At 42.0% G+C, this 19,023-nt stretch overlaps 1 protein-coding gene across 1 annotated transcript in view; it reads left to right on the top strand.

The window, feature by feature from the left end:
* The first annotated feature begins 7,140 nt into the window (after positions 1 to 7,140).
* EPS8L1 (EPS8 signaling adaptor L1) overlaps positions 7,141 to 19,023 on the top strand; it is a 98,846-nt gene continuing 86,963 nt past the window's right edge. Inside the window, exon 1 of the mRNA XM_073571070.1 lies at positions 7,141 to 7,393. The gene's annotated coding sequence lies outside the window, so the exon portion shown is untranslated. The remainder of the gene's footprint in view (positions 7,394 to 19,023) is intronic.

The following is a 19,023-nucleotide window of genomic DNA, read 5'->3' as shown; positions in this document are numbered from 1 at the left end:
TTTGGCCCAGAAAATGTTGAAAACTAACTCATAAAGGGATAAAACAATGTCCTTCAGAGTAACGGTCAGGCTAGCTGTGAGCTGATATTCATAGCCTGGGAAGCTCCATGGGTAATAACTATTAACCCCTTCCCAGACTAGAAATATTGGCCCCGGCCTTCGACTTTCCGTACCTGGCTCAGAAAATTGCGCGGGAGCCCACACCATTTTTTTTAAATTAAAGATATTGCGTGAAGATTTTGTGTGTGTGTGTCTTTAACTATTTATGTACCATTTTATCTATCTATCCCATATCTATCTATTTATCTATCTATCCAATATCTATCTATCATCTAGCTATCTTTCTATCATCTATCTATTATCATCTGTCTATCTGTGTGTGTAATGGAGTATGGGTTGGACAAATGTAAAAGAGGAGGTTGGACAAGAAATTACATCACAAATCTTTTTTTTTGTTAAATAACATATCTTTATTTAGCTTACAAAAACGCATACAAATCCGCGAGAAAAAAACGCATAAAGATCTGCATAAAAAACGCATAAAATCCGCATAAAAAAATGCATAAAAACGCACCTCAGTTTTCTGCCAAGAGGTGTGGATTGTGTGCAGAAAATTCCGCAGGCTATTCTACAACGTGTGCACATATCCTTACACCTTTCACTCCCTATTCAGTCCGAAAGCACAGGCCCCTATCACAGACATCTGTGCTCATGATCTGGCTTCACACTTTACAGAGAAAATAAAAAATAATCAGCTCCCAGCCACCAAGTACCACAAATCCAATCCCTCCCCACATCTCCTCTGACTCACTCTCTACATTTGACCTGGTCACAGAAGAAGTCTCCAGGTTCCTCTCTTCATACTACATGCACTACTGACCTCATTCCTTCACATTTCCTCCAGTCTCTCTCTAGTCATCACTACTCACCTAACTAAAATCTTCAATCTCTTCCTCTCCTCTGATATATTTCCCTCCTCCTTCAAACACTCTATCATTAATCCATTATTAAAAAAAATGACCTCTCTCGACCGATCCTGCACAAATAACTACCGACCAGTCTCCAACCTCCCCTTCATCTCTAAACTCATGGAGCACCTGGTCTACTCTTACCCGTTACCTCTCCACTCACTCCCTCCTAGATCCTTCACAATCCGGTTTCTGCCCCTACATTCGACAAAAACTGCGCTCATCAAAGTGACCAATGACCTTCAGACAGCAAAATGTAACGCTGACAACAGTCTTTTCTAATTTTTCTTGACCTCTCTGCCACTTTCGACACTGTTGACCACCATCTCCTACTTTCTATGCTCCACTTAATAGGCATAAAGAACACTGCCCTCTCCTGGTTCTCTTCCTATCCACTCCTTCAGTGTATTGTTCACTGTCTCCACGTCTTCTCCTCTTCTTCTCACTATTGGGGTCCTTCAGGGTTCAGTCCTTGGCCTTCTTCTCTTCTCGCTCTACACAGCCCCAATTGGACAGACCATCACCATCTTTATGCTGATGACACACAACTATACCCGTCATCCCCTGACCTTACCCCCACTGTACTACTGAACACTAGTGGCTTTCTGTCCACAGTTTCCAACATCATGTCCGCTCTCTATCTGAAACTCAACCTCTCCAAAACTGTTAAGCTCAACAAGCAACTTTCGACTAACATCCGCACTAATCCATACTTCCCACTCCCGGGCTCCAAGACTTCTCCCAAGTTACACCAATACTCTGGAATGCTCTACCCCAAGAAATCAGGACTACCCATAACTTATACAGTTTTAGGCACTCCCTAAAAACACATCTGTTTAGGGCAGCCTATCACATTTCCTAATAACAGTTCTTTTATACAATTGTGGCCCAAAGTATTGACACCCCTGCAATTCTGTCAGATAATATTCAGTTTCTTCCTGAAAATGATTGCAAACACAAATTCTTTGGTATTATTATCTTCATTTAATTTGTCTTAAATGAAGAAACACAAAAAGAATTGTCCTAAAGCCAAATTGGATATAATTCCACACCAAACATAAAAAAGAGGGTGGACAAAAGTATTGGCACTGTATGAAAAATCATGTGATGCTTCTCTAATTTGTGTAATTAACAGCACCTGTAACTTACCTGTGGCACCTAACAGGTGTTGGCAATAACTAAATCACACTTGCAGCCAGTTGACATGGATTAAAGTTGACTCAACTTCTGTCCTGTGTCTTTGTGTGTACCACATTGAGCATGGAGAAAAGAAAGAAGACCAAAGAACTGTCTGAGGACTTGAGAAACCAAATTGTGAGGAAGCATGAGCAATCTCAAGGCTACAAGTCCATCTCCAAAGACCTGAATGTTCCTGTGTCTACTGTGCGCCGTGTCATCAAGAAGTTTAAAGCCCATGGCACTGTGGCCAACCTCCCTAGATGTGGACGGAAAAGAAAAATTGACAAGAGATTTCAACGTAAGATTGTGTGGATGTTGGATAAAGAACCTCGACTAACATCCAAACAAGTTCAATCTGCCCTGCAGTCCGAGGGTACAACAGTGTCAACCCGTACTATCCGTCGGCGTCTGAATGAAAAGGGACTGTATGGTAGGAGACCCAGGAAGACCCCACTTCTTACCCCGAGACATAAAAAAGCCAGGCTGGAGTTTGCCAAAACTTACCTGAAAAAGCCTAAAACGTTTTGGAAGAATGTTCTCTGGTCAGATGAGACAAAAGTAGAGCTTTTTGGGCAAAGGCATCAACATAGAGTTTACAGGAGAAAAAAAGAGGCATTCAAAGAAAAGAACACGGTCCCTACAGTCAAACATGGCGGAGGTTCCCTGATGTTTTGGGGTTGCTTTGCTGCCTCTGGCACTGGACTGCTTGACCGTGTGCATGGCATTATGAAGTCTGAAGACTACCAACAAATTTTGCAGCATAATGTAGGGCCCAGTGTGAGAGAGCTGGGTCTCCCTCAGAGGTCATGGATCTTCCAGCAGGACAATGACCCAAAACACACTTCAAAAAGCACTAGAAAATGGTTTGAGAGAAAGCACTGGAGACTTCTAAGGTGGCCAGCAATGAGTCCAGACCTGAATCCCATAGAACACCTGTGGAGAGATCTAAAAATGGCAGTTTGGAGAAGGCACCCTTCTAATATCAGGGACCTGGAGCAGTTTGCCAAAGAAGAATGGTCTAAAATTCCAGCAGAGCATTGTAAGAAACTCATTGATGGTTACCGGAAGCGGTTGGTCACAGTTATTTTGGCTAAAGGTTGTGCAACCAAGTATTAGGCTGAGGGTGCCAATACTTTTGTCTGGCCCATTTTTGGAGTTTTGTGTGAAATGATCAATGTTTTGCTTTTTGCTTCATTCTCTTTTGTGTTTTTTCATTTAACACAAATTAAATGAAGATAATAATACCAAACAATTTGTGATTGCAATCATTTTCAGGAAGAAACTGAGCATTATCTGACAGAATTGCAGGGGTGTCAATACTTTTGGCCACAACTGTATATAACCCTCCATCAAACTCCATCTCTCCCAAAAGTACCACAAATAGACCGGGGTCACACTTGCAAGAAACTCGCACGAGTCTCGCGTCTCCATACCTGGCACTGCCACTGGCACTCGGGACCGAAGTATGCGGCTGCATGTATTTCTATGCAGCTGAGCGCTCCTGTCCGAGTCCCGGCTGCTGCAGGGTATTGAGACTCGAGACTCGTGCGAGTTTCTCAAAAGAGTGACCCCTGCCATATGGTGACCAGCTCATGCAGCCTTTATCTATCCCCCATTCCCTCAAGATGGCTGGACCATTATTGTAAACAAGCCCCTGTACTTTGTCACCCCTACCTCCTTGCAGATTTTAAGCTCGTACAGGCAGGGTCATCATTATCTTTGCATTAATTATTGTATTATCTTTAATATTGTTACTTATAACTGTATACGAACTGTTGAATTGTAAAGTGCTGCGGAATATGTTGGCGCTATATAAATAAAGATTATTATTATGTCAAATTTTCATCCTTATAGCTGACAACCATTTGCTTCCGGTTTACTAAAATCACCAGGAAAATGGCATCACAACAACATCCGACAGAAGTATCACGCTTTAAAAAAATGCAAAGCTTTTGGTCGCCACTGTAAATACCTTATAAATAATTGTGTTTCAGTGTCATAGTGCATGATGTGATGATCTGATATCGGTTACATCCCAGGATTCATTGTTTCCAGCCTGACTTCATCAGATGTATGTCATTACAAGCATGGCTGCAGGCTGAGTAAGTCCAGCGATGAGAACTATTTACTGCGTCATGTGATAATGTTACACCTCCAGTTGCTTCACAATAACAAAACAATGCACTTATTACAATATCGTGCCGTCACCACCATGATGATCTGCGACAAAGTGGGAAAAACATTCAAATATCCAAGCTCTCCAAATTCCTTTTATGCGTAATAATTCAACATGTCTCTGTTTTTTTGGAAGCCTCAAAAAAATATGAACAAGTGAAAAGCTCCATAGTACATAAGGGGTATGTTCTATGCCTGAAAAACAGAGATAGTCATGTTCGAGGTAAGCAGAGACCTGATTTCGCCAAGACAACCCTTTTTTTTAGGTTTGTGCAATTCGTCTGAAATATCTTGGCAAATACTTATTTAAGAGTTGGGATTTGAATGTAAAAGAATAACCAAATTTTACTGCCAAGTTCCAAGCGACTTGCTCAAGACTTCTGTTGTGGTCTAGGGTGGCAAAGTTGCATGCATCTTGCTGCCAAAGTCTACCAGGTGGTGTCGTGTGTAACACGGCCACATTAACAGTCATTTTCATAACCCCCCAAATAAAGTCTCTCACATTCAGAAGTAATATTTTTTTTTTTTGCATACGAGATAAAACAGACTATTTTTCAGTAATATACTACAGCCATTTTTCACCCTTTTTTGATGCATGCATCTCTATTTACCATCAGTGTAACATCTGTTTTTCTCATATTTAAAAAAGAAAAAATTCCAAGATTCCCATTAAACAGTAAGAATTAGAGCCATTTAGGGCGCAAGGATAGTATCAAAGTGCTGTTTTTTTCATGGATCCATTGATTTGAATGGGTAATTTTGACTCAAAAATTAACATGACTCCGTTTTTTGGTATAAAAACACGGACATGTGAACAGCTCCATAGACTATAATATTGTAAGTGCTCTGATTAGTAAAGACGGGCGAACACCTACTGTTCAGGCACAGACACCGAACATGGACTTCACCAGGAAGTCCGTGTAAGGCTGTGTTCACACGTCCGGAATTCCCGCGGATTTTATGCATTTTTGCCGCATTTTTTCGCCGTAAAAATGCATAAAATAAGCAAGCTATTGTATTCAATGGCATTCCGCACATGCTGTGCTAATGCTGAGTATTTTTCTGCTGCAAAATCGCATTGTGGAAAAATGCGCAGTATGCCCATTCTTTGTGCGGAATCGCTGGAATTCCGCACACATAGGAAAACATTGTTCCGCTTACTTTCCGCATATGGCTATGCCCACTATGCGCAAAGTAAGCGCAAAATGTGCGGATTGTACCCACGGTCTGGAGGAGAGGAGATTCTCCTCCAGGCTCTCGGTCCAATATCCCTGTAAAAAAAGAATTAAAATAAAAAATGGTGTTCTTCTCACCTTCCGGCATCCCCCGCAGCGTCCCCATGCCTCAGCGATGCTTCGGGCTACTCCCGTTCCCAGCGATGCCTTGCGACAATGACCTTTGATGAAGTCGCGATGTTGCGATACCCTAGCGGTCTCACGAGACCGCTACGTCAACAAAGGTTATTGTTGCATGGCATCGCTGGGAACGGGACTTGCCGGGAACATTGCGAGGATCAGGGACGCTACGCGGGACGCCGGAAGGTGAGAAAAACACCATTTTTTATTTTTAACATTAGATCTTTTTACTACTGATGCCGCATAGGCATCTTCAATCCTAAAAAGTTGGTCACACTAGTCAAACACTATGTATGAAGAGTGTGACCAACCTGTCAATCAGTCTTCAAAGCGATGCTACAGATCCCTTGGAAAACGCTAGTATTCTGCAAGGTAATTACGCTTGCAAAAAGCTAGTTAAAATGTGGGAAATACGCTGGAATTACACATGCGGAATTCTAGCGTATTTCCCATGGCAGGGAGTTGCGGAATTCCCGCGGCAATCACGCAATGTGTGCACATAGCCTTACTGTTCAGGTAGGGCTGCCCATGTGCATGGCAGCACGGAAAACACTGCTTCTGATCTGCGGTGAAATCCTCCCCGCCGGTCAGAGAGCTGCAGTTCCCACGCTTTCAAAAGACAGCGGGAGCGCTCAGCTGTGATCGGAGTTATAAAGCTTCATCAGCCGTTCCTGCGCTGAAAATAAATGATTAAAAAAATCAGCGTGGGTTCCCCTATATTTTTGCTAACCAGCCAGACAAAACTCACAGCTGGGGGCTGCAACCCTTTCAATTAAACAAAGTAGGCAAACACAATAGGGAAAATATCCCATTAATAATGGTGTAATGAAGACCACAACTCAGGTGTTAAGTGAGGAAAAGTCATGCAGTAAATGAGGATGTGAGCACAGACTCCCGTATGTAAAGAACCCACCATGAAGAAATATGGCATCACTAATGCGAATTGAGATATATAAGTAAGGTACAAAAATGGTCAATAGTGACACCATAAAGTTTTCGGAACGTAAACAGAAGGATCTCCATTATTTGACAAAAAGTGGAAATCTCCAAAAAATTGATCATTTATTTTGTTTACATAGCACCATCATATTCCGCAGCAATGGGTCTTACAATATATATCTCCCATCAGTATGTCTTTGGAATGTGGGAGGAAACCCACCCAAACTCCTTGCAGATATTGTCTTTGGGGGGGGGGGGGGTTTGAACCCAGGACTGCAGCGCTGCAAGACTAACCGCTGAGCCACCTTGTACGACTTAGAAAGCAGGGATCGCGTGGACTTGATACAAAAAAGTAAAGATGAATTGATTTTTGGCAGAAGAATCCCCTAAAATCAGGCAGTCTCATATCAAAACTGATGTGGCTGCTTTACGATGGCAGCTGTTTCTTCCAATCATGGTCCTCTGAACATCCCCAGCGCATCCTTGGGCTTCTTATAAAGGGCCACCTAGGCCTTGTCCTGTAACATATGTGTCTGCGCTGTGTTTGAGCAGGTTGCCAAACTACACCTAGTTTCCAAGTGTTCTGGAATGTGGGTGTGCCCCATGTGAGAAATATGGGCGAGGGACCTGCACCTGTCACACTAGTGGCTGGGGACCTGGAGAAGGTGCATACACTCCTGGAGCTGTCCTTGGGCCCTTTATAGAAGGAATGTGTATTTATCGCTCTGGGATTGTGGATTAACCAGCTTGGATTTGCCTGACTGCTCCTGTTCTAAGGTGAGCGGTTCACCTTCAGCTTTGTGGTGTTCGTATTACCGTCAGCGGGCTCGGAAATAAGCACGGCGCTAATGACGAGTCCCTGATTTGGAGAAGGGCTTTTTATACTGATGAGATTACTAATGTGCTTCTTGTTATTTTCTTCCTTTATTTTCGGTCGTTATTTGCTTTAGATATTTGTGCTACAAGCTTAGAGTATTCTGCATCCACCTCTAGATAGTGTACTGTGTAATATAGGTATTTATTTACATAAGCATTTAAGAAAATATCAGATATTTACATAAATGAGTAAAGCTCTTTTAGAAATGTTTTCTCTAGTGGATCGAAGCTTGGGATCGGGATGGAAAGTTTAGTTTTCTTGGGGCGAACTGGATCATACATTGTGGTTGTGCATGTGCCCCTTCCCCTTTCCAATCCTTCTTTGGAACCTACTGGACATTTGTCTTTTTGCAACCATGTTTAGGTCTGTTTTTTTTTTTTTTCACGGATAGCACTCTTCCCTATAATGGGGTCATTCACATGTTTGTGATTTTTCGCAAAATTGTGGAGACATTCGGATCCGAGTGTCGGAAAGGCAAGTCCAAGAATCAGACAGCACTCGGCTGCCATCAGAGTGCCGTCCGATTTTCGCAGATTCTTAGGTAGGAGTAGGTTGAGAAACTTAGTTTTTTTTTCTTGCATGCGAAAAAAACTATTGAAACTAGGACCAAACTCTGATAAAACTCTGAAACTCAGAACGAAATCAGTGATGAAATTCGGTCAGTTTTTTCAAAGAAACTGTTGTGTGAATGAGCCCTGATGCTGTAGATACCGATCCGTATTAACCTTCTGTAGAAGAGATTCATTTCCAGAATGATTATCAGAGGGACTGGATGTATAGAAAGAGGATATCCCTTTGCTATACATTTAGGTGCTAATCTTTGGCTTGCTGGGTTTTTTTTCTCACTTAATTCATGTTCCATGTTTATCAATCACTCGAGACATTTTTGGATGATTTGTGATATTTTAGAATAGTTTCTAAATGGTTTCACACTTGCTAAGGTTGTTGAGCAAGTTTTTGGCATAATAAGCACAATTTTTTTTTCTTGCTCTGCTCAATGCTTTTCTGTTTTTCTGCTCCAATGTTGGTTTAGTTTAGTGCTGGAGTTTGTGCCAAATGTATTATTGGAATGTGTCAACTTGAAATCTGCGTCATGTCAATTTTTGCAATATTTTCTCAGCAGATTTGCACTTAGCAGCGGAAAGGCTATGTTCACACTTTGCGTGTTTAGTGAGGATTTTATGCACAGGTTTCTGAAATCCATAGTATTTATGCTCCTACAATACACAAGGGTTTTACTCCTATTCATGCAATTTTGTGTGTGTTTTTTTGTGTTTTTTTTTGTTGCAGAAATGTAACAAAATAAAAAACACTAGGTTAATGGCTTAACCTGCAGATTTGGAATAAATGGGTAAAATCTAAACCAAAAAGATGCATTTCCGTCACAGAAATTGAAATTCTGCTATAAAAGCCAATCTCCATGCAGATTCCACACCAAAAAAAAATAAATAAAAGCATGTGGATGAGACTAAAAGTAATCTGTCATCAGATTTCACCCCCAGAACTATTTATATGTGCATAGAGCTCTTTTAAAGACAAATCCAGCAATACCTTTTACATGGCCAAGTCCGCTCCTCTGTTACTCGGAAAGTGACATTTAAATTGATATGCCAGAAGCCATTAGTCGAGCAGGATCAGGTAGCGCTGGGCAGGGAATAGAGCTGGAGTGACAGAGGCTTCAGATCTACCATAGCCCTTTAGCCTCATTTGCATATCAATTCAAACACTGATTTCTCAGCAACAGATGCAAATTCTCTTTAGGGATCAAATGAACTTGAACTCAAATGCCACCTAGTCCTCTTTCTCTCTGAAGAGGCTATTTGCATATTTAATTTCCCAGAATTTCCTAGAATTGCATGGCCTTCAAGTCTCCTTACGCCAGCCACAAGGAGAGCCGTTACTCCTTAGACCTCAGTAACGGAAGAATAGACTGGCCATGTAAAGGCGTTGCTGGACTTGTCTTTGAAAGAGCTACAAGCGCATGTAAATAGTTTTGGGGTGAAAATACTGCCGACCAATTCGATGTATGTGAAAACTCTACTATGAAATGCATTGGATTTTACATGCATAAAATCTGTGTACACAATCCGCAACAAATGTGCAACGCCTGAAATCTGCTGCAGATTGGTGGTATTGACTCAATGAAGTCTGCTGTGTTTTTTGTTGGTGTGGATTCCACTGTGAATATTTCACTGCAAAAGTCAGCAGCAGATTAGTCCTTGTGGACCTACCTTAAGGCTGGGCTTATATGACCATATGGAGAAACTTAAAGCGTGACCTAAGGATGTGATCTGTATGTGATACATTTTTTGCGCACCCATTGACTTTTAATGGGCGACTCAGATCCAGAATTCGGATTTTACACTCAGGCCATTGGTCGATGTGTAGCTTAAAAACACATGAACTATCACATTGACTGGGTTAAAATTCAACCTATGGGCAGAGATCTTGAGGACCCAGGAGTGGAGGGTTATGGATTTTTTTTTTTATACCTGCTCTCATCCATGGATGCGAAACCATTCCATACCCTTTCATGAGTTCATCCTTAAAAAAACAAACTTTTCAGCCATGGTCCACAAGATCACAACTAGCAAAGTATGTAGACCATGACGTGTTGTATATTTTTTAATAAAAATGTATCAATCCTATTACATTTATGGATGCTTTGGCCGACTACCATGCATGAAGTAATTTTCAATGCATCCAACTGGAACTGAAATAACTCCTATTGGGCTTTTAGAGAAGCTTAGATTTTTGCAGCTGGTAAAGGCTCGGCTCGAAATGCGTTGGCTCATCTATTTTCAGCTTTTCACATCGTCATGTTTATTATGACACAATGGCCTTTTATTGACTGTAGTGATGATTGGAAGTGAAAGATCAGTTCTGACTCAGCCGTGCACTATGGTCCGTCATGATCGTTGTCATCTTCATGTCATCACATGGAAGTAGTTTGATGTATTAGAATCATAGAATCATAGAATCGTAGAGTTGGAAGGGACCTCCTGGGCCATCTGGTCCAACCCCCTGCTCAAAGCAGGATTCGCTAAATCATCCCAGTCAGATGTCTGTCCAGCCTCTGTTTGAAGACATCCATTGAAGGAGAACTCACCACTTCTCGTGGCAGCTTGTTCCACTCATTGATCACTCTAACTGTCAAAAAGTTTTTTCTAATATCTAATGTGTCTCCTCCCATTCAGTTTCATCCCATTTCTTCTAGTCTTTCCTTGTGCAAATGAGAATAAAGATGATCCTTCTACAATGTGACAGCCCTTGAGATATTTGTAGACAGCTATTAAGTCTCCTCTCAGTTTTCTCTTTTGCAAACTAAACAATCCCAAATCCTGCAACCTTTCCTCATAAGACAGGGTTTGCAGACCGGTCACCATTCTGGTTGCTCCTTTCTGAACTTGCTCCAGTTTGTTGATGTCTTTTTTAAAATGTGGTGCCCAAAACTGGACACAATATTCCAGATGAGGTCTGACCAAAGAGGAGTAGAGGGAAATAATGACTTCACGTGATCTAGACTGTATGCTTCTGTTAATACATCCTAGAATTGCATTTGCTTTTTTTGCTGCTGCATCACACTGTTGACTCATATTCAGTTTGTGATCTATTAGTATACCCAAGTCTTTTTCACATGTGCTGTTGCTTAGGCCTATTCCTCCCATTCTGTATATGCTTTTTTCATTTTTATTGCCCAGATGTAGTACTTTGCATTTGTCCCTGTTAAAAACCATTCTGTTAGTTGCTGCCCAGTTCTCCAGTTTATTTATATCTTTTTGAATCCTCTCTCTCTCTTCTCTAGTATTAGCTATCCCTCCTAGCTTTGTGTCATCAGCGAATTTAATCAGTTTACCCTCAATTCCTTCATCTAAATCGTTGATAAAGATGTTGAACAATACAGGGCCCAGGACAGAGCCCTGTGGTACCCCACTTGAGACATTCTTCCAACTGGATGTGCAGCCATTTACGACCACTCTTTGGGTCCGATCACTAAGCCAGTTATGAATCCACCTAACAGTTGCCTTGTCCATTCCATACTTAGTCATTTTTTCAATAAGGATTGTATGAGATACTTTGTCAAATGCTTTGCTGAAGTCAAGATATACTATATCTACAGCATTTCCTTGATCCACCCAATCAGTGATTCCGTCATAGAAGGAAATTAAGTTAGTCTGACATGACTTATTAGTTACAAACCCATGCTGACTCTGTTTAATCACTTCATTCTTATCCAGGTACTGACATACATGTTGTTTAATAATTTGTTCAAAGATCTTTACTGGTATAGAAGTCAGACTCACCGGCCTATAGTTGCCTGGGTCCACCTTCTTCCCCTTTTTGAAGATAGGAACAACATTTGCTCTTCTCCAGTCTTCTGGGACTTCTCCTGTTCTCCAAGAATTTTCAAATATTATGGAGAGGGGTTCAAAAATTTCTTCTGCTATCTCCTTCAGTACTCTGGGGTGTAATTCATCTGGACCTGGAGACTTGAATTCATTTAGGTTAGCTAAATGTTTCCTCACTATCTTTCTGTTTATAGATATCCTGGATTCTTCTATACCCTTAATAGGACAGTGAAGAACAGTTGATGTCACATTTCCTTTCTGAGAGAAAACAGATGCAAAATAGGAATTTAAAAGTTCGGCCTTCTCAACATCCTGTCTTACCATTTCATCATTTTCATCCTGTAAAAATCCTATAGCATCTTTGACTTTTCTTTTACTTTTGACATATCCCCAAAATCCTTTATTATTGCTTTTGACATCTCTTGCAAGCCTCAATTCATTTTCAGCTTTAGATAATCTGATTTGTGCCCTGCAGGTTCTACAGACAGCATTATATTCTTCTTTAGATATGCCTCCCTCTTTCCATTTTATAAACATTTTTTTCTTCCTTTTTAGCATGTGCTTAAGTTCTGTGTTCATCCATCCTGGCTTCCTTAAATGCTTCCTATTCTTCCCTCTTTTCGGAATTGTTAACAATTGTACTTTGAGAATTTCATTTTTCAAGATTTCCCATCCTATTATGGGGCAAATTTCTTCTGAATCATAGATGAATCGCACAGCTCCTGTATTAGACACATGGACGGTATTCGCTAACGGTATCGGTGCGGTTATGGCAAATACAAAAATGTCAGAAGTCACTTCTGAGTTTTATGACATTCATAAAGCTTCTGTATATTACAGTTGTTCTCCTGTCCCGTGATGTTATTGCGCACTGAATACATACTGTCACCCTCCTGCTGTAAATGCAAAATATAGACATAAAACAGGGCTCAGCAACTCATTATGATGTTTTATTATTGTTTCAGTGACCAATAGAAAAAAAAAAAGTTGACTATTCGAGTGGCCAACCATTTGGAAACATTTGTCAGATTCAACAGTGATTGATATGTGCCATATCCCATTAGATTAGATAGAAGTGAGTCCAGTTCAGAGTTAAGGCCCCCCATAAACGATAGATGAAAGTTGATCAAAATATTGGAAAGTATGACCATCCATCTGATGTACATGGGGGGACTTCTAACTCTACCCCAACAAATGACGTCAGGCGGAAGAAAGATCAGGCAGCTGGAGATTCGGGAAGAGAAGCCTCTGCCACAGTAGTCTGGCAAGTTTTTTCTCCCTTTTCCCTATTAAAAAACATATCAAGCTCATGTGTATGGGGGAGTCAGAAATGATGCCTGTATGCCGAGCCAAGATTCATTTTACAGACTGTTATCTTAGGAGTATGGCCAGCTTTACAGACCTTGCCGGCAGATTGGATTTAGAGTATGTATTTATTTTTCTCACTTATATAGTACCATCATATTCCACAGCACTTTACAGACAATTACTGTCCCCATCAGGGCTCATAATCTAGATTCCCTATCAATGTGTCTTTGTAGTGTGGTAGGAAACCTAAGAACTGAGGAAACCCACGCAAACACAGGGAGAACATACAAACTCCTTCGTGTGATTTGAACCCAGTCCTCCAGCACTGCAGGACTATATTGCTATCCAATGAGGCGCCATGTTATCCAGTGAGATATTAATAGGCAATCTCTGATGCACTCCTCTTCAGAAACCGCTTAGGTCCGCCATACACCTTAGATATCTGACAACTGAATGATGGTTCAGTTGATTGGTGGCTATGTAAGGGGGTGAAGCACAAGAAGGCTCAGAGGGGGGGTTACCTTCTCCGCTCCTGATTTGGAACCACTTGGCCAGACAGCAGGCTTGCTAGGGGGGAAGACTTTCTGCCCTGGACGTGCTGGGTCATGTGACTGCTGGGAGGAGAGAGGAACAGGAAGGAGGGCAGCCTGAGAGCGCGCAAAGCTCAGAGCAGCGTGTGCAGGACAGGTTGCAGCTGCATGCAGGGGAGAAGAGAGAACTCACGTTCAGAGGACAAATCCAAGGGGACTGTGCAGAGAGACTGCATCGTGTGAGTACGTGAGACCAGAGCCTGCAGTAACTGGAGAGGTGCGCTCTGACCCCCGTGCAGAGAAAGTGACCCCCGTGCGTAGCCCCAATACCTGTGGTGTTGGTGCAGAGCCCCAGACTCCTGTTGAGAGACTTATAGAGACACAGAGCCCTTGATTCCTGCAGAGAGACTGTTTAGTTTTGGGGCATAGACTCAGAGCAGGGGACACCTGGAATGCCTTGTGTTCTCCCTGCCTTTCTTCATTAACCCCCAAGACCCGTTTTGGGTCATTAGAGACTGCAGAGCCTACAGCGACTAGAGAGACAAGTGCCGCTGCTGTTGGCGCCGACGCGGGAGAAGATGACCCTACAAGCAAGTACTCAGCAGTCTGAGAATTTTCAAGAACACCTGTTTCTAACTGCTATTTTTTTTGACTGTTTGATATACTGCTTTAAAACCAGTTTAACCCCCACTGCTTTCTCCCTGCGAGGAGTATCATCTCACTTTAAATAAAACCCTTTAACTTTTGATCTGTCTCGGTTCCGTGACATACCAGCACCTGCACGTTTATTACAGCTATCTCTCCAGACTCTTTAATACACCGGAGCATTTGTTCATCCGATTGCTTCGGTATTCTCTGGGAGAACAAAAGGATTGCCAGTCCGAAATAAGAAATGCCGGATCCTCCTCTTTCGAGAGAGAGTTGGGGGCCTCCATATACATTAGACTGCCATCCGAAAGTTAGATTAATGTGTTTGGTGGCCTTAAGGGTCTTGATAGAATTTTTCCAGACCTAACATGGCTACCATCTAACATCATTAAAAACCTCTCCAATATCAGGTGCTCAGGTTTCACATTGCTGGACAAGGGCCTAGATACCGGCCTCAAGTCAACCTCTCCTCAACCTGACATGGTTTTTACAAACAGAATATGACATTCAACAACCAATCAAATGTACATAACATAGATTTTCCGTAAGGTGACCCTCCAATATTATCCGTAGAGGTTATTTATCCGTAATCATTACACAGAAATATAGAGCAAGCTTTAGTACTTACCTGCTTGTAGACATTGGTCAGTTGTCAAGCTCATTATGTTAATCCCTTTCCTACCCTGAGGGGGTCAACTGGCTAAGCAATTGTCAATTACAACACATTTTGATGGAAGTATTCAGACTGCTTTTACAGAATGTACTTTTGCAGTGTGTATAAATTGCTGCAACTGATTTCTTTGGAACTCTGAACTCCTCCTGGAACTATCCTTATTCAGCTTCTTTCGGGAACCATTTCGCGTTTTTCTCTGAGGCCCATTACTGTAGAGGCCCATTGAGATGTGCCGATAATCAATGAAAGAGTATTGTAATAACTCTCCTCCCCTATTACCAACCATTACCGGCAAAATCATCGTTGTGTAGACCTGGGATGTGCTGGTGACAATGTGAATAATTTTATTATGTTATCTGGTTTTGATGGCCCATGTAAAAGGCCATCAGTTGACGGGTGCTCATTAATGGACTAAAATTGGCAAGTCTAAATAGTCCTTTACTCAGGGGTCTTTCTGGGAAATGACAATGTTGTCTGTCTTTTTCTTTTAGAAAAGCCAACTAAAAAAATACAACAAAGTCAGAAAGGAACTGGAGGAGAGTATATTGATAATGAAGTTCATGGGTGTAAATAAATCATAGTGGAAAGATCGTGGCTGCCCCCTGGTCCTGTAGCCTGTTGGAGTCCAAACGTCCCTCTATGCATATGAGAAGACCATTAATATAAATGACACATATAATGGTTGAGGACAGGAGATAAGGAAATTTGCAGGACCCTGGTTAAGAAGACAAGTCAGTATTGTAGTGCCGCTGACCATGAGGCATGAGAACCACCTCCTAGCCGCCGGCATCTTCTTTAGATTAGCCAAGCTGGTACGACGACGTATAGGCAGCACGCCAAAAGGGCGGCCAATCATAAGAGAAGCCAGAGATGGCAGCAGGTAAGAGGCGGCTCCCGAGGTTGCCGTCCAGCAGCCATAGAATATTAACTGAGGTTACCGGACCAGGGTCCGATGAATTGATTTGCTCCTCACTAGTTGGGACCAGTTTCAGTGTTTGCACTGGGATCCATGGGCTTTGAATCCAGTCTCTCATGAGGTTGGTTAGGAGAAAAGGTGAATGAATATTTTCTGTGCTCTCACTTTGAAGTTCCGTATTATTAGTAATAAAGAAAAAACATTTTTCCACTGTTAGGCGTCATTGAGATATCAGGAACTGCAGTTTTCCCACGAATGCATAGCACCTCCCTGAATTTCTAAACGTTCTTAATGGATATGTACACATTTTATATTGACTTGTAAATGCAACATTTTCATGGTCCGTGACATACGTTGTTGTTGTTGCCTTTGTTAATGCCTTATTTGAACCAGTCATATTTATTCTTTTAAAGGGGCTATCAAGGGTTAAAATAATAAAAATAAAGGTGGTCCACTTTTTTCCCCAGAAAAACAGCTGCCCTTGTGCATGTTAATATGTTTAGTATAGCAGCTCAGTCCTAATGACATGAAAGGAGAAATTGTACAAATCAAATAAAGCCTGGGAATAGCAGTCAGCACCATTTTAAAAAAAACAAACAAAAAAAACACTCCTTTTTCTAATTCTAGTTAACACCTTGATACACTGCTTAAAAAACATATTTAAAGTCAGTGGAGGTCTAAGACTGGTTTCACATTAGCGTTTGTGTACGTAGCGTAGGCCTGCGTACTTCTTACCTTAAGATCCTCATAGATTCGCATGCGTCTTGCGCACCTATATTTAATATTGTGTACGCAGGGGCATGCGTTGTATGTGGATGCCTCCCCGTGTGTCGTTTTGACGGGCACATCAAAACGACGCACAGTGGCGCATTCGCATATAACGCATGTCCCTGCGTACACAATGTTAAATATAAATATAGGTATGCAAGACGCATGCGGATCTATGAGGATCTTAAAGGGAACCTGTCACTTCTTTTTTCAGCTATAATCTGTGGCCACTGCCTTTCGGGGCTTATCTACAGCATTCTATTATACTCACTCTGGCGTCCGGTCCGATGGGCGTTGCAGGTCCAGTTCCGGCGCCTCCCATCTTCATTTGAAGTCGTCATCTTCCTTGCTTCCTGTCATAGCTCCTGCGCAGGCGTACTGATCTGCCCTGTTGAGGGCAGAGCCAAGTGCTGCAGAGTGCAGGCACCGGGAAAGGTCAGAGAGGCCCAGCGCCTGCGCACTGCAGTACTTGGCTCTGCCCTCAACAGAGCAGATCAGTACGCCTGCGCAGGAGCTACGACACGACGCAAGGAAGATGACGACATCGCATGAAGGTGGGATTCGCCGGACCCGGACCTGCGACGCCCATCGGACCGGACTGCCTCCAGGTGAGTATAATAAAACTTGTTTTTCTTATCTTTCAGGTTAAATCAGGGGTTTATCTACAGCATTATAGAAAGCCCCGAAAGGCAGTGGCCGCAACTTATAGCTGAAAAGCAAGGTTACCGGTTCCCTTTAATGAAAGAAGTATGCAGGCCTACACTGCGTACATGATTACTCACTGAACCCTTGCTGATCAGGTGTTTGGGACAGTGGCAGTTGTGAGCTCTGCAGCTATCTGCTGTCAGGCTAGTTAATGCCATGCAGGTAGGCCACACAATGGATATACTAACAACGCTGTAGCGCTTGTCCCAAAGCTACAATACTCTTAAAACAATTGAGAACAGTAGTGCCAAGAGTTTGACTCGTACAGACCCAAAATTAATCTCCCGGAAAACCCATTTGAAGTAACACATGAAGATTTTCTGCTCGATTTTCTTTGAATCGGTTTTTGTTCCTTCTAAACTGCAGAGTTAAAGGGGATTCATCACCATGAAAATGCAGTCCCATCCTCTCGGGCACCATGTTATTGTTCAGGAGGAGCTGAGCAGATTGATATATAGTTTTGTAAAAAAAAAAAAAAAAAAAGATTCAGCACAACCGGTGTTGTCATCATTTAAATCACTGCTCTTTCTGGGATTTTTGGTCCAGTGGGTGGTCCTGTCAGTGATAGGACCGCCCACTGGACCAAAACCCGCAGAAAGAGCAGATTTTTAAGTGGTTAAAGCACAGATTATATAGAAGTTTTTCTTAGAAAACTATATATCAATCTGCTCAGCAAATCCTGCTCTATTACATGGTGCCCAAAGATGGGACTGCATTTTCATGGTGCTGAATCCCCTTTAATTCTGCAGTTTAAAGGAACGCTCTGAACAAAGCTGATTTAAAGAACAGAAGGATAAAATGTAGTATACCTAATTTTTCTAAATCTTTCCTACCCTTGAAGGAGCTTAGTTATCAGATAACTATGTGCACATACCAACTGATGCAATATGTAAATACCATGAAGGGGTGAAGTCTGATACTGGTCTTTGTAATGAAGTAAGAACCTCTACTAGATACAATATTAGAGAAGAAACCTTAGTGTATTAAAGAATCCAAGGTGCACGTGCAAGCCCGATGTGATGGCCAGCATTTTATATAAATTGGACTGTGCATTGTCTGGCTGGCAGCTCTCCCGACCCCAAAGAGGCCACTTCATGCTGCTATCACACTTGGCTCTGTTGAGCCGCTGGCTAGGCTACGCACTACGTTACCATCATGGTCCAATTTATACGGCCGTCTGACTGCACACCAAGGATTGTTCATGACGGCACTGCTCCCCAGTCAGCAGACATTCTGATTGCAGAGGGAGGGTGCATCATTGCACCAAACTGTGCGTTCCCAATGCTGAACTATCTAGGCAGCTTTTCTTCTGCAGCATAAGAATCACAGAGGGTCAGAATCTAACTGTATGTTCTAGCGATCCTGACCAGCTTCAGAGCAGTGCTTACAAGCTCGAATGGAAAGAGCTTGTAAGCACTGAGCATGATTGTCCACTTCTACAGGACTAAAGCAAAGGTCAGGCCCCTAGGCAATGAGCTGTAAACTATAAATGGAGAGGAATTTTAATAAATAGCTAATAATTACCCAAAAAATTATCTATTGATAAGAATGGAAATAACCCTTTAAGCAACTATACTCCCCAGAATGGTTTGCCTCATAGACCATTCCATTGTCGTAGAATTATACAATACTC

Source organism: Dendrobates tinctorius, unplaced genomic scaffold (genome assembly GCF_039654945.1).
Source record: "Dendrobates tinctorius isolate UK_male_01 unplaced genomic scaffold, ASM3965494v1 ptg000028l, whole genome shotgun sequence".
Lineage (NCBI taxonomy): Eukaryota > Metazoa > Chordata > Amphibia > Anura > Dendrobatidae > Dendrobates > Dendrobates tinctorius.
Note: the sequence above shows the minus strand (reverse complement) of the source record. Positions and strands in the feature narration are given on the sequence as shown.